Source organism: Bubalus kerabau, chromosome 4 (genome assembly GCF_029407905.1).
Source record: "Bubalus kerabau isolate K-KA32 ecotype Philippines breed swamp buffalo chromosome 4, PCC_UOA_SB_1v2, whole genome shotgun sequence".
Classification (NCBI taxonomy): domain Eukaryota; kingdom Metazoa; phylum Chordata; class Mammalia; order Artiodactyla; family Bovidae; genus Bubalus; species Bubalus kerabau.
This window is the reverse complement of record NC_073627.1, coordinates 15,821,177-15,833,461: the sequence shown is the minus strand read 5'-3', so window position 1 is coordinate 15,833,461 and position 12,285 is coordinate 15,821,177. Positions and strand designations below refer to the sequence as shown.

The 12,285-nt window shown below is 44.3% G+C and overlaps 1 long non-coding RNA gene and 2 other non-coding genes across 3 annotated transcripts; all 3 read left to right on the top strand.

Moving 5' to 3' along the window:
• The first annotated feature begins 9,757 nt into the window (after positions 1-9,757).
• On the top strand, positions 9,758-10,603 carry LOC129648833 (uncharacterized). Its single transcript, XR_008712892.1, has 2 exons — positions 9,758-10,139; positions 10,346-10,603. It is a non-coding gene; the product is annotated as an uncharacterized LOC129648833 (long non-coding RNA).
• Positions 10,199-10,268, top strand: LOC129651932 (small nucleolar RNA SNORD104). The gene has a single exon (XR_008714424.1). It is a non-coding gene; the product is annotated as a small nucleolar RNA SNORD104 (small nucleolar RNA).
• LOC129651957 (small nucleolar RNA SNORA76) lies at positions 10,462-10,594 on the top strand. Its single transcript, XR_008714446.1, has one exon. It is a non-coding gene; the product is annotated as a small nucleolar RNA SNORA76 (small nucleolar RNA).
• Positions 10,604-12,285: the final 1,682 nt, after the last annotated feature.

The following is a 12,285-nucleotide window of genomic DNA, read 5'->3' as shown; positions in this document are numbered from 1 at the left end:
CTAGTGGAAGAAATTACGACTCAGCCTGCAAAAGTTTGTGCCTGTCTCAATTCTATTTGAGACCCTCCAAAATTTCATTTAAAAATGATTATGAGGTTAGTTTGCAGACAGCTCTTTAGTGAGAGATTAGTTCCTTTTGAAGGAGACTTGAAAGGAAAATCTGGTAAAACCAGAAAGGGAAGTCACGGTTGGAAGCTCCAGTACCATATCAAAGGAACAGTGTCTTGATCAGAATAAACCCACTCTTTTTTTTTTTTTTTAGTAATTTTCATGCTGCTTCTGCTCCCAAACATACTTGCACTTTCAGCAGATGTTGGGGGGTAGTTAAGGGATAAATAAAACGATGAAGCAAGACTCTCTGGTAGCAAGCTAAATGGGAAATTTTTTCAAAGCTGCTGTCACTGAGCAGTTTGGTAGTAAGGTTCTTACTTTGGTTCTTCCTGTTCTGGGATTTGAAATGATGGTGAACTTCCTCTAAAAGCACTCCTCTTTACCACAAAGTCCAGTCTACCGTGTGCTTTTCTTGCACCGCAAAAATAATTCTTTCTTATCCATAGTCAATATTTGTTGGCTGTTGGCTATTATAAAAAATGTGCAAAAAACGCACGCGTTACAGGACCAGCTCATGTTATCGGCAGTTCTACAAGGTAGTGTTTTTGGCCCCATTTTACAGATGATGCGTTGGAATTTTAAAAGATTAACAGCCAGGTGGGTAACACACAGCTAGTAAGAGGCACAACCCAGATTTTTTTTTTCTTGGCTGCACTGTAAGGCATGTGAGATCTTAGTTTCCAACCAAGGATCAAACCCAAGTTCCCTATATTGGAAGATGGATTCTTAGCCACTGGACCCCCAGGCAAGTCCCATCACAACAATAACAAAAAAGAATATTATTTTTAAAAAAGGAAGAAAGAAAAGAACTCAGCTATCAACAGGACTGCTGCAGTGTTCCACCTTCACCGGCTGTTATTCTTGCCCGGCCCCCAGCGTTGTGACGAAGTCCCCATTGTGTGGCCCCTAAAGGTGGTTAAGCAGGAGCCCAGGCTGGCACGTCCCTGGAATACTATTAACAACCAGAAGTTTGTACAAATATGTGATGATAAAGGGCATGGCCTCCAATAACATGTAAGTCTCTCAACTGGGGGTTGGTTGTGCAAAAGCACAACCCACAAAAGTCACCGAGCAGCCACGTGCGAGAGAAGAGTGGACTTTCCCGTGGGGTTTCTGCCCCAGGAGGGAGCTCAGGCCAGTCCTGACTGATTATTTGTTCACTTGCCTCTGAGAGGTTGCATTATATGAAACACCCATTTGTGCTGAGTCTATATGCCACCATGGTGAAGCACCCATAGTGGTACCAGTGTGGTAGTTCAGTCGCTCGGCTGTCTCCACTCTTCGCGGCCACATGGACTGCAGTGCACCAGGCCTCCCTGTCCTTCACCGTCTCCCGGAGCTTGCTCAAACTCATGTCCACTGAGTCGGTGACGCCATCCAACGGTCTCACCTTCTGTCGTCCCCTTCTCCCGCCTTCAGTCATTCCCAGCATCAGGGTCTTTGCCAGTGAGTGGGCTCTTCGCATCAGATGGTCAAAGAGTATATTAATATTCTCAAAGGGCTGCTTCAGCGCCAACATGGAAACGGCCATCCTCTCGTAGTGCCTCCAATGCCTCATAATCCCCTGGAGTCTGGCTGATTTTCACAGAACTCTCTGGAAAGTACTCTCAAGCAGCTCATAAACATTCTTCCTCCGATATAATTCCAGCGGGCTTGCTTCATCGTTTTCACTCTGGCCCTGTCTCGTTTTTCATTTGTTTTTGGCCGGGCCATGAGGTTTGTGGGATTTCAGTTCCCCAACCAGGGATTGAACCAGGGCCCTCAGCAGTAAGACTAACCACTAGGCCACTACGGAATTCCCCCAGGTATGTTAACAGTCCTTTTATCTTGAACTTTTCCCCCTTGGAGAGTACTATTTTCTAGTTTTCCTGTTGTCTATCTACTCTTTTTCCTCCTTCCGGACTGTGTTTCTTAAGGCTCAAGATATAAACCTTACCTATTCTCTCTCTTTCTCCTTTTTTTGTAAGAGAGCTCATTCACAGGTAGAACCAAATTTTAGAGCAGAAAAAACTTTATAATTTCATCCTTTTCATTTTGAGGGTGACTTCATCTTTGACCTTGCAAGGTTACCACTCATTCACTCATTTATTCATGCATTCTTTTAACAAATACCATCGAGGGCATCCCCTGGTGGCTCAGATGGTAAAGAATCTGCCTGCTATGCAGGAGACCACGGTTCAATCTCTGGGTTGGAAAGATCCCCTGGGGAAGGAAATGGTAACTCACTCCAGTATTCTTGCCTGGAGAATCCCATGGACAGAGGACCCTGGTGGGCTACAGTCCATAGTGTTGTGAAGACTTGGACACGACTGAGCATCTAAGCACACACACACAACGAAAGTGAGGGGATGCAGGAAGAAAGGACAATATCAGGAAAAAATAATTCAGTGAGTAATAACCTAAAATGGAAAATAATTTCAAAAATAATATATGCGTATTTGTACAACTGAATCATCTTGCTCTGCACCTGAAACATTGTAAGTCAACTACACTTCAATATATATATATATATATATATATATATATATATATATATATATTTAATAGTTCAGCAGTAAAAGAGTCCAAGTACCTCCTTAAGGGATATACATAATAAGCTGGTATGGCCTTGGAGTTGTTCTACAGGAACTAAGGCCCCCTCCTAGGTGGAGGATGGCTAAGACCCCAGACTGGTCTGAACATAAAGAATGATGTTGATATTTTTCTGACCTCTGTGACTTCAAGCAACTGAAGTTTGGACGCTATCAAACACTGCCCCAATTCTGTGCTGAATTCTCCTTTACTCAAATCCCTTCATGAATACACACAGCCCCAGCCCCTTCATGAATATGAATATTCCCTTAGCTTAAAACTTCCCTAATTTTGCTGTTTGGGGAGACACTGCTTTGTGAAATATCCCTGGCATTCTCCTTCAGTTCAGATCAGTTCAGTTGCTCACTTGTGTCCCACTCTTTGAGACCCCATGGACTACAGCACGCCAGGCCTTCCCGTCTATCACCAATTCCCGGAGCTTGCTCAAACTCATGTCCATCAGAGTCAGTGATGCCATACAACCATCTCATCCTCTGCCATCCCCTTCTCCTGCCTTCAATCTTTCCCAGAATCAGGGTCTTTTCCAATGAGTCAGTTCTTTGAATCAGGTGGCCAAAGTATCGGAATCTCAGCTTCAGCATCAGTCCTTCCAATGAATATTCTGGACTGATTTCCTTTAGGATTGACTGCTTTGATCTCCTTGCAGTCCAAGGGACTCTCAAGAATCTTCTCCAACACCACAGTTCAAAAGCATCAATTCTTCAGCGCTCAGCTTTCTTTATAGTCCAACTCTCACATCTCACTGGAGAAGGGAATGGCAAACCACTTCAGTGTTCTTGCCTTGAGAACCCCATGAACAGTATGAAAAGGCATTCTCCTTACTTCCTGCAAGTAATAAATCCTTCCTTCTCCCAATCTTTGGCTTGGCTGTGTCTTTGGGCTTGAGGCAAAAGATAAAAGAGGCAAACTGTTTTCAGTTAACAAGGCTAGTTAACCCACAGAATTGCGAGAGATAATAAAAGGACTGTTGTGTAATACCACTGAATTATGGAGTTATTTGTTATGCAGTAATAGTTGACCAAAACAGCTACCCATCTGACACCTTTATTTGACCCATGGGTATGCTTGTATCCGATCTGGCCCCAACTAGAGCCACAAAAAGGACTCATTTCCTTTCTACTGGCAAAGCCAGGAGTGTGAGGCCCAGGAGCTGCCTCCATCTGTAATGAAAGCCATTTCAAAATTAAAAAAAAAAACCTGACAAATAAAGAGAAGCACATATGTGGTAAAGGAGTCCTGGACAAACTTAAGTTCTGCCTCTAGTTGCCTTGAGATCAGCCTGCACAGCTTGTCTTCCCCTGTTTAACTAAACTTTCCCCTATTTATGGGCTTTCTCAGGTGGCACCAGTGGTAAAGAATCCATCTGCCAATGCAGGAGACTCGAGATGCAGGTTCAATCCCTTGGCTGGGAAGATCCCTTGGAGTAGGAAATGGCAACCCACTCCAGTATTCTTGCCTGGGAAACCTCATGGATAGAGGAGCCTGGTAGGCTACAGTCCATGGGGTTACAAAGAGTCAGACATGCTACCCTATTTAAACCAGCTAGTGTGAGTTGGGTTGCCATCACTTACAACCACTAAATTCTGATTAAAATGCTAGCTCAGCATTTCTAAGAGGACTAAATCAACAATATACATGACACCATACCTGGCCCATCAGTTCAGTTCAGTCACTCAGTCGTGTTCAACTCTTTGTGACCCATGGAAAGCAGCATGCCAGGCTTCCCTGTCCATCACCAATGCCCAGAGCTCACTCAAGCTCACGTCCATCAAGTTGGTAATGCCATCCAACCATCTCATCCTCTGTTGTCCGTTTCTCCTTCCGTCTTCAATCTTTCCCAGCATCTGGGTCTTTTCAAATCAGTCAGTTCTTTGCATCAGGTGGCCAAAGGATTGGAGTTTCAGCTTCAACATCAGTCCTTCCAATGAATATTCAGGACTGATTTCCTTTAGGATGGACTGGTTGGAACTCCTTGCAGTCCAAGGGACTCTCAAGAGTCTTCTCCAACATCACAGTTCAAAAGCATCAATTCTTCTGCGCTCAGCTTTCTTTATAGTCCAACTCTCACATCCATACATGACTACTGGAAAGACCATAGTTTTGACTAGACAAACCTTTGTTGGCAAAGTAACATCTCTGCTTTTTAACATGCTGTCTATGTTGGTCATAACTTTTCTTTCAAGAAGTAAGCATCTTTTAATTTCATGGCTGCAGTCACTATGTGCAGTGATTTTGGAGCCCAAAAATATAAAGTCTGCCACTGTTTCCACTGCTTCTCCATCTATTTGCCATGAAGTGATGGACCAGATCTTAGTTTTCTGCATGTTGAGCTGTAAGCCAACTTTTTCACTCTCCTCTTTCACTTTCATCAAGAGGCTCTTTAGTTCCTCTTCACTTTCTGCCATAAGGGTGGTGTCATCTGCATATCTGAGGTTATTGATATTTCTCCCGGCAATCTTGATTCCAGTTTGTGCTTCATCCAGCCCAGCATTTCTCATGATGTACTCTGCATAGAAGTTAAATAAGCAGGGTGACAATATACAGCCTTGACGTACTCCTTTTCCTATTTGGAACCAGTCTGTTGTTCCATGTCCAGTTCTAACTGTTGTTTCTTGAGCTGCATACAGATTTCCCAGGAGGCAGGTCAGGTGGTCTGGTATTTCCAACTCTTTCAGAATTTTCCAGAGTTTATTGTGATCTACACAGTCAAAGGCTTTGGCATAGTCAATAAAGCAGATGTTTTTCTGGAACTGTCTTGCTTTTTCGATGATCCAGCGAATGTTGGCAATTTGATCTCTAATTCCTCTGCCTTTTCTAAATACAGCCTGAGCATCTGGATGTTCACTGTTCACTTACTGTTGAAGCCTCACTTGGAGAATTTTGAGCATTACTTTGCTAGCGTGTGAGATAAGTGCAATTGTGCAGTAGTTTGAACATTCTTTGGCATTGCCTTTCTTTGGGATTGGAATGAAAACTGACCTTTTCCAGTCCTGTGGCCACTGCTGAGTTTTCCAAATTTGCTGGCAATTGAGTGCAGCACTTTCACAGCATCATCTTTCAGGATTTGAAATAGCTCAACTGGAATTCCATCACCTCCACTAGCTTTGTTTGTAGTGATGCTTCCTAAGGCCCGCTTGACTTCACATTCCAGGATGTCTGGCTCTAGGTGAGTGATCACACCATCGTAGTTATCTGGGTCATGAAGATCTTTTCTGTATAGTTCTTCTGTGTATTCTTGCCACCTCTTCTTAATATCTTCTGCTTCTGTTAGGTCCATACCATCTCTGTCCTTTATTGAGCCCATCTTTGCATGAAATGTTCCCTTGATATCTCTCATTTTCTTGAAGAGATCTCTAGTCTTTCCCATTGTATTGTTTTCTTCAATTTCTTTGCACTGATCCCTGAGGAAGGCTATCTTATCTCTCCCTGCTGCTCTTTGAAACTTTGCATTCAAATGGGTATATCTTTCCTTTTCTTCTCTGCCTTTAGCTTCTCTTCCTTTTTCAGCTATTTGTAAGGCCTCCTCAGACAACCATTTTGCCTTTTTACATTTCTTTTTCTTGGGGATGGTCTTGATCACTGCCTCCTGTACAAAGTCATGAACCTCCGTCTATAGTTCTTCAGGCACTCTGTCTATCAGATCTAATCCCTTGAATCTATTTGTCATGTTCACTGTGTAATCATAAGGGATTTGATTTAGGTCATATCTGCATGGTCTAGAAACATCTATTTCTGCTTTATTAACTATGCCAAAGCCTTTGACTGTGTAGATCACAATAAACTCTGGAAAATTCTGAAAGAGTTGGAAATACCAGACCACCTGACCTGCCTCCTGGGAAATCTGTATGCAGCTCAAGAAACAACAGTTAGAACTGGACATGGAACAACAGACTGGTTCCAAATAGGAAAAGGAGTACGTCAAGGCTGTATATTGTCACCCTGCTTATTTAACTTCTATGCAGAGTACATCATGAGAAATGCTGGGCTGGATGAAGCACAAGCTGGAATCAAGATTGCCGGGAGAAATATCAATAACCTCAGATATGCAGATGACACCACCCTTATGGCAGAAAGTGAAGAGGAACTAAAGAGCCTCTTGATGAAAGTGAAAGAGGAGAGTGAAAAAGTTGGCTTACAGCTCAACATGCAGAAAACTAAGATCTGGTCCATCACTTCATGGCAAATAGATGGAGAAGCAGTGGAAACAGTGGCAGACTTTATATTTTTGGGCTCCAAAATCACTGCACATAGTGACTGCAGCCATGAAATTAAAAGATGCTTACTTCTTGAAAGAAAAGTTATGACCAACATAGACAGCATATTAAAAAACAGAGACATTACTTTGCCAACAAGTCTATCTAGTTAAGGCTAGGTTTTTCCAGTAGTCATGTATGGATGAAGAGTTGGACTATAAAGAAAGCTGAGCGCAGAAGAATTGATGCTTTTGAACTGTGATGTTGGAGAAGACTCTTGAGAGTCCCTTGGACTGCAAGGAGTTCCAACCAGTCCATCCTAAAGGAAATCAGTCCTGAATATTCATTGGAAGGACTGATGTTGAAGTTGAAACTCCAATCCTTTGCCACCTGATGCAAAGAACTGACTGATTTGAAAAGACTCTGATGCTGCGAAAAATTGAAGGCCTGAGGAGAAGGGGATGACAGAGGATGAGATGGTTGGATGGCATCACCGACTCAATGGACATGAGTTTGAGTAAACTCTGAGACTTGGTGATGGACAGGGAGGCCTGGCATGCTGTAGTCCATAGGGTCGCAAAGAGTTGGAGATGACTGAGAAACTGAACTGAACTGCATGGTCTAGTGATTTTCGCTACTTTCTTCAACTTAAGTCTGAATTTGGCAGTAAGGAGTTCATGATCTGAGCCACAGTCAGCTCCCAGTCTTGTTTTCTCTGACTGTATAGAGCTACTCCATCTTTTGCTGCTAAGAATATAATCAATCTGATTTCAGTATTGACCATCTGGTGATGTCCATGTGTAGAGTCTTCTCTTGTGTTGTTGGAAGAGGGTGTTTGCTATGACCAGTGTGTTCTCTTGGCAAAACTCTGTTAGCCTTTGCCCTGTACTTCAAGGCCAAATTTGCCTGTTACTCCAGGTATCTCTTGACTCCCTACTTTTGCATTCCAGTCCCCTATAATGAAAAGGACCTCTTTTTTGGGTGTTAATTCTAGAAGGTCTTATAGGTCTTCATAGAACCATTTAACTTCATGGGCCTTTATCTGGCCCATGACTGGCATTAAAGATATCATTTTTACACTCACCATGTTGGAAAACGTATTAGAGCTTCCCTAGTGACTCAAATGGTAAAGAATTTGCCTGTAATGCAGGAGACCCGGGTTCCATCCCTAGGTCAGGAAGATCCCCTGGAGAAGAGAAAATGGCAATCCACTCCAGTATTCTTGCCTGGGAAATCCCATGGTCAGAGGAGACTGGCAGGCTGCATGTCAGTACCTGTACATGATAGTGAAAATATCTCCATTTCAAGAATCTGTGGAATATTTATAAAAATAGATCATGTTTTAGGTCACAAAGAAAACTAATTAATTTCCCAATGTAGAAACTGTACTACAGAGTAATAAATGTTGAAATTAAAAACAAAGGTTTATTAAACAGCAATGAAAATAATCATTGACAAGAAAAAAAAATGTTGCCTGCCATTCCAGTTCTACAAGGATCAAGCCATTAGCTGCTCCAGTTGCCCACCACTGACAGGGGACCTGAGGGAAATCAGGAGCGAGAAAAACAGGAAGCATTCTTTGCTTTGGATACTGGCCCCTAGATAGTTAAGATACACATCTAAGGAAAAATGTCTACAACCCCCAGATTCTTGCCTTTTCCCATATATAGAAAAGCACTAAAATCACTGAGATGGCTGTTTTTTGTGAATGGCAGTAATCTTTGATGTTCAACTATATTTGTTTTGTTTTTAGCAAAAAATTCATGTATTTCTTGGCTCCTCCCTTGCTTCTTGGGAACAGTTTCTCATAGCTCTCTGTCTCCTGGCCTAAAATCTCCAGTAAGACACTGAATAAACTCAGCGCACACATCTTACACTGTGGGTTTTTCTTAAAGTCCACATCATATACAGGTTACAATACACTTGCCAAAATAATGATTGTTTTGGACCAAAGAAGAATTTAGAAATGTAACTTGAGACTATGTAGAAAATAAGGAAAGTAAGAGTCCTATTCAACTACAAACACAGGCTGAAATGCTTTCATTATTACAGAAAACAATAAACTTTCCTTATTAAGTTGAGAGAAAAAAGAAAATTAATTCCCAAGGAAAACATATAAAGGAAGTAATGATAACCAGATTATTGCGCCTGTGTGTTTTCTGTTCCCTCTCCCAGTATATCAAACCAGAGTGTGTGAGTGCTCTGTTGTGTCCAACTCTTTGTAACCCCATGGACTGTAGCCTGCCAGGCTCCTGTCCATTGAATTCTCCAGGCAGGAATACTGGAGTGGGTTGCTATTTCCTCCTCCAGGGCATCTTCCCCATCCAGGGATCTAACCAGCATTCCGATTCTTTACCTGGTGAGCTACTTTGGAAGCCGAAATCAAACCCCAAGGACATATTCTTATTGTCCACTTGTGAATAATGTGTCTGCCTCAGTTTGCCTCACAGTTTGATCTCAGTACTTAGAAATACTTTGGGCTTTCCCAAAGTTAGACCTTCTCTCCCTTCGGCCTCTGAAGTAAGCTACTTCTATTTTAGCATTTATTAAAGTAATATAATCACATAAGCCTTCCGCATCACACCAGTACTTCAAACACACGTATTTGTTTACCACTTAGAATGTGTCAGTCGATTGACATTAATGTAATCCTTGTACACCACTGTTAGTTTGGATTTCTCTGTTTTTCAGAAATCGAGGCTCAGAAAGGCTAAGAGATCAAGGTCAAGAAGCGAATTCATCACAAAGTCAGGATTTGATTGCACATCGACTTGCTTTCAAATGCAAGCTTTTTCTGCCAGAACAGGTTACTTTAAATTCAGGGGCAAGACTATCGTCACCTCAGCTCCTAGCTTAGCTCGTGGAACAGAGTATCTAACAGGTTAAGCATTTCCTGCGCCCTACTGTCTGTTCTGTTCCGTTTTGTGTACTATAGAGCGATACACCACTCACAAGCCGGTGACCTAGGTGATTAAAGAAATCAGAAGAATTAGGACACTAAATTTAGGACACAGCCTTTACTTAACACCCATCTCTATGGTTGGCATATAACCACTCTATACTCTGGAGGACTCAGCGAGCCCGGCCAATCAGTGAGTTACTTTACAGTCACGTGGCAGGAAGTTTTAACTTGCAATTGGTCAATAGCGGTAAGGCCCGCCCAACTACATCCGGTCTGCTTCTTTAAGTAGAAACCAGGCCAGTTTCCTTTCCTTTCCTTTCAGCTGCTGAAGAGCTGGGCGGGTGAGGTGGTGTTTGTTTTGTGTCGGGGGCCTGGGAGTCGGGCGGAGGGAGGGCGGCCTGCGGTGATGACATCCCAAATAAAGCACGTGTTAGACTGCTGACGCGGGTGATGCGAACTGGAGTCTGAGTCGGGCTGCCTCGGCGCCTGGGAATAGACGGGCTTGCGGGCACATCGCACTCCTCACCCACAGCTCTTGTTCTTGCAGATGGCTCGAGAAGGACGTCGGATGTCATTGTCCTCCCGGCTTTTCGATCTTCCCCCGAAGCCCCTCAATAAAATGGTTTGATCCCAGTGCTGGTGTCCTGTGTTGTTTGTCGCGACGCGCTGCCTTTGAGCCCCCGCCGCGCCTGCGCGTGGCGCCGGGGGTCAGGCTGCAGCGCCAGAGCATGTGCTCGCGCATAACTGGGGTCGTCTGCCCCCGCGGCGGCGGCCCTTTTAACCGCGAGCGACACGGCCGCCCTGGGCTGTCGGGGCGGGGTATACAGAGGCCTGGGGAAGACGTCGGGGGTCCTGTAGTCTGCTTATTTCTTGTAACTTCCCTGAGTCCGAGTGTCACTTTCATGGGGACCTGTGAGACGCGCAGGTTCATTTAACCGCCGTGTGGATGGCCATCTGCAGGGAGAGGAGATGAGAAATAGGCTGTGGCCTTGAACGGTTCAAGGGCCGTGGTGTACTCCACTGAAATTGCCTCCCGGTCTTGGGCTTCATGAGCTTACTAACTTTGATAAGGGGTATTCGCGGACTACCTTAAAATAGGCTTCCCTGGTGGCTCAGACGGTCAAGCGTCTGTCTGCAATACAGGAAATCCAGGTTTGATCCCTGGGTTGGGACGATTCCCCTGGAGAAGGAAATGGCAGCCTACTCCAGTACTCTTGCCTGGAAAACCCCATAGAGGAAGGAGCCTGGTAGCTATGGTCCATGGGGTTGCAAAGGGTCGGACCCGTCTGAGCGACTTCACTTGCTTTGACTTACAGGGTATGCCCCAGACAATGTGAACAGTTCACAGTACCAAGGTATTTTGCCACAGGGCACAACATAGGCATCTACTTGCAGGTGTAATCCGCATTCTGGGTTTTTAAAAACGTGTACAAAGGGAGAGTTGAGTTTTATCATCCACTGGATGGACATGAGTTTGAGCAAGCTCTCGGAGTTGGTGATGGACAGGAAAGCCTGGCGTGCTGCAGTCCTCGGGTGGCAAAGAGACAACTGGGGGACTGAAGTGAAGTTGTATTTGGGGCAAAATAAGAGCTGCAGCCCAGGGAACTGCTCCAAAGAAGCAAGTCAGTACAAAAGAGATTTTGGTGAGGGGACGCATGCAATTGAGCACGTATTTCTCTAGCTTTGTTAGTGTCGTAAAGCTTTTGCTAGTCACAGGGACAGCTGTCACCATGAGGTTTTCAGTGTTTTTGTAGGTATGAAGGGAGAAAGTTGAACTCAGCTCCTGAAAATGTATCTGAAGACCTGTCTGCCAGTCCCTGCCTGGAGCACAGAGTGCTTTATTACTGCTCTCCACTTGTAGGGGGTGGGTGTTGAAGGTCACCAGCTGCAGCAACACAGGATTTAATCCTTGGAGAGGTACATGGCAAGTGCCAATTTGTGGTTAAAACACAGATGACAACAGGCTCCAAAGCTTAGCTGAAATGTGCATCAGTTCCGAGGACAAGGTGGCAGGTGTTGAAAGGCAAGTATGCACAAGTGCCGAGTCTTAACGGCTTTGTTGCTTAATAATGGAGGTGGCTCCAAGTTAGTAGGCAGTTGGTGTGAACTCAGCCTAGGAGGGCTTTGCAGGTAGTGCTAGTGAAGAGTCTACCAGCCAGTGAAGGAGATCAAAGGTGCAGGATCGATCCCTGGATCAGCAAGATCCCCTGGAGGAAGAAGGCATGGCAACCCACTCCAGTATTCCACCCTGGAGAATTCCATGGACAGAGGAGCCTGGCAGGCTGCAGTCCATAGGGTTGCAGAGTCGGACACGACCAAAGGACATAGCGCGTACCAAGGTGTGGTCTATGTTGGATCCTCAACAGAACAAGTCCAGTGATCACTCAAGAAACTGAAGCTGCCACTGGCAGCTGACGGCTCAGATTCTGTGCCATAGTTTATTCTGTTCGTTACCTAAACAGGATTAAGTAGAAATAACTTGGATGC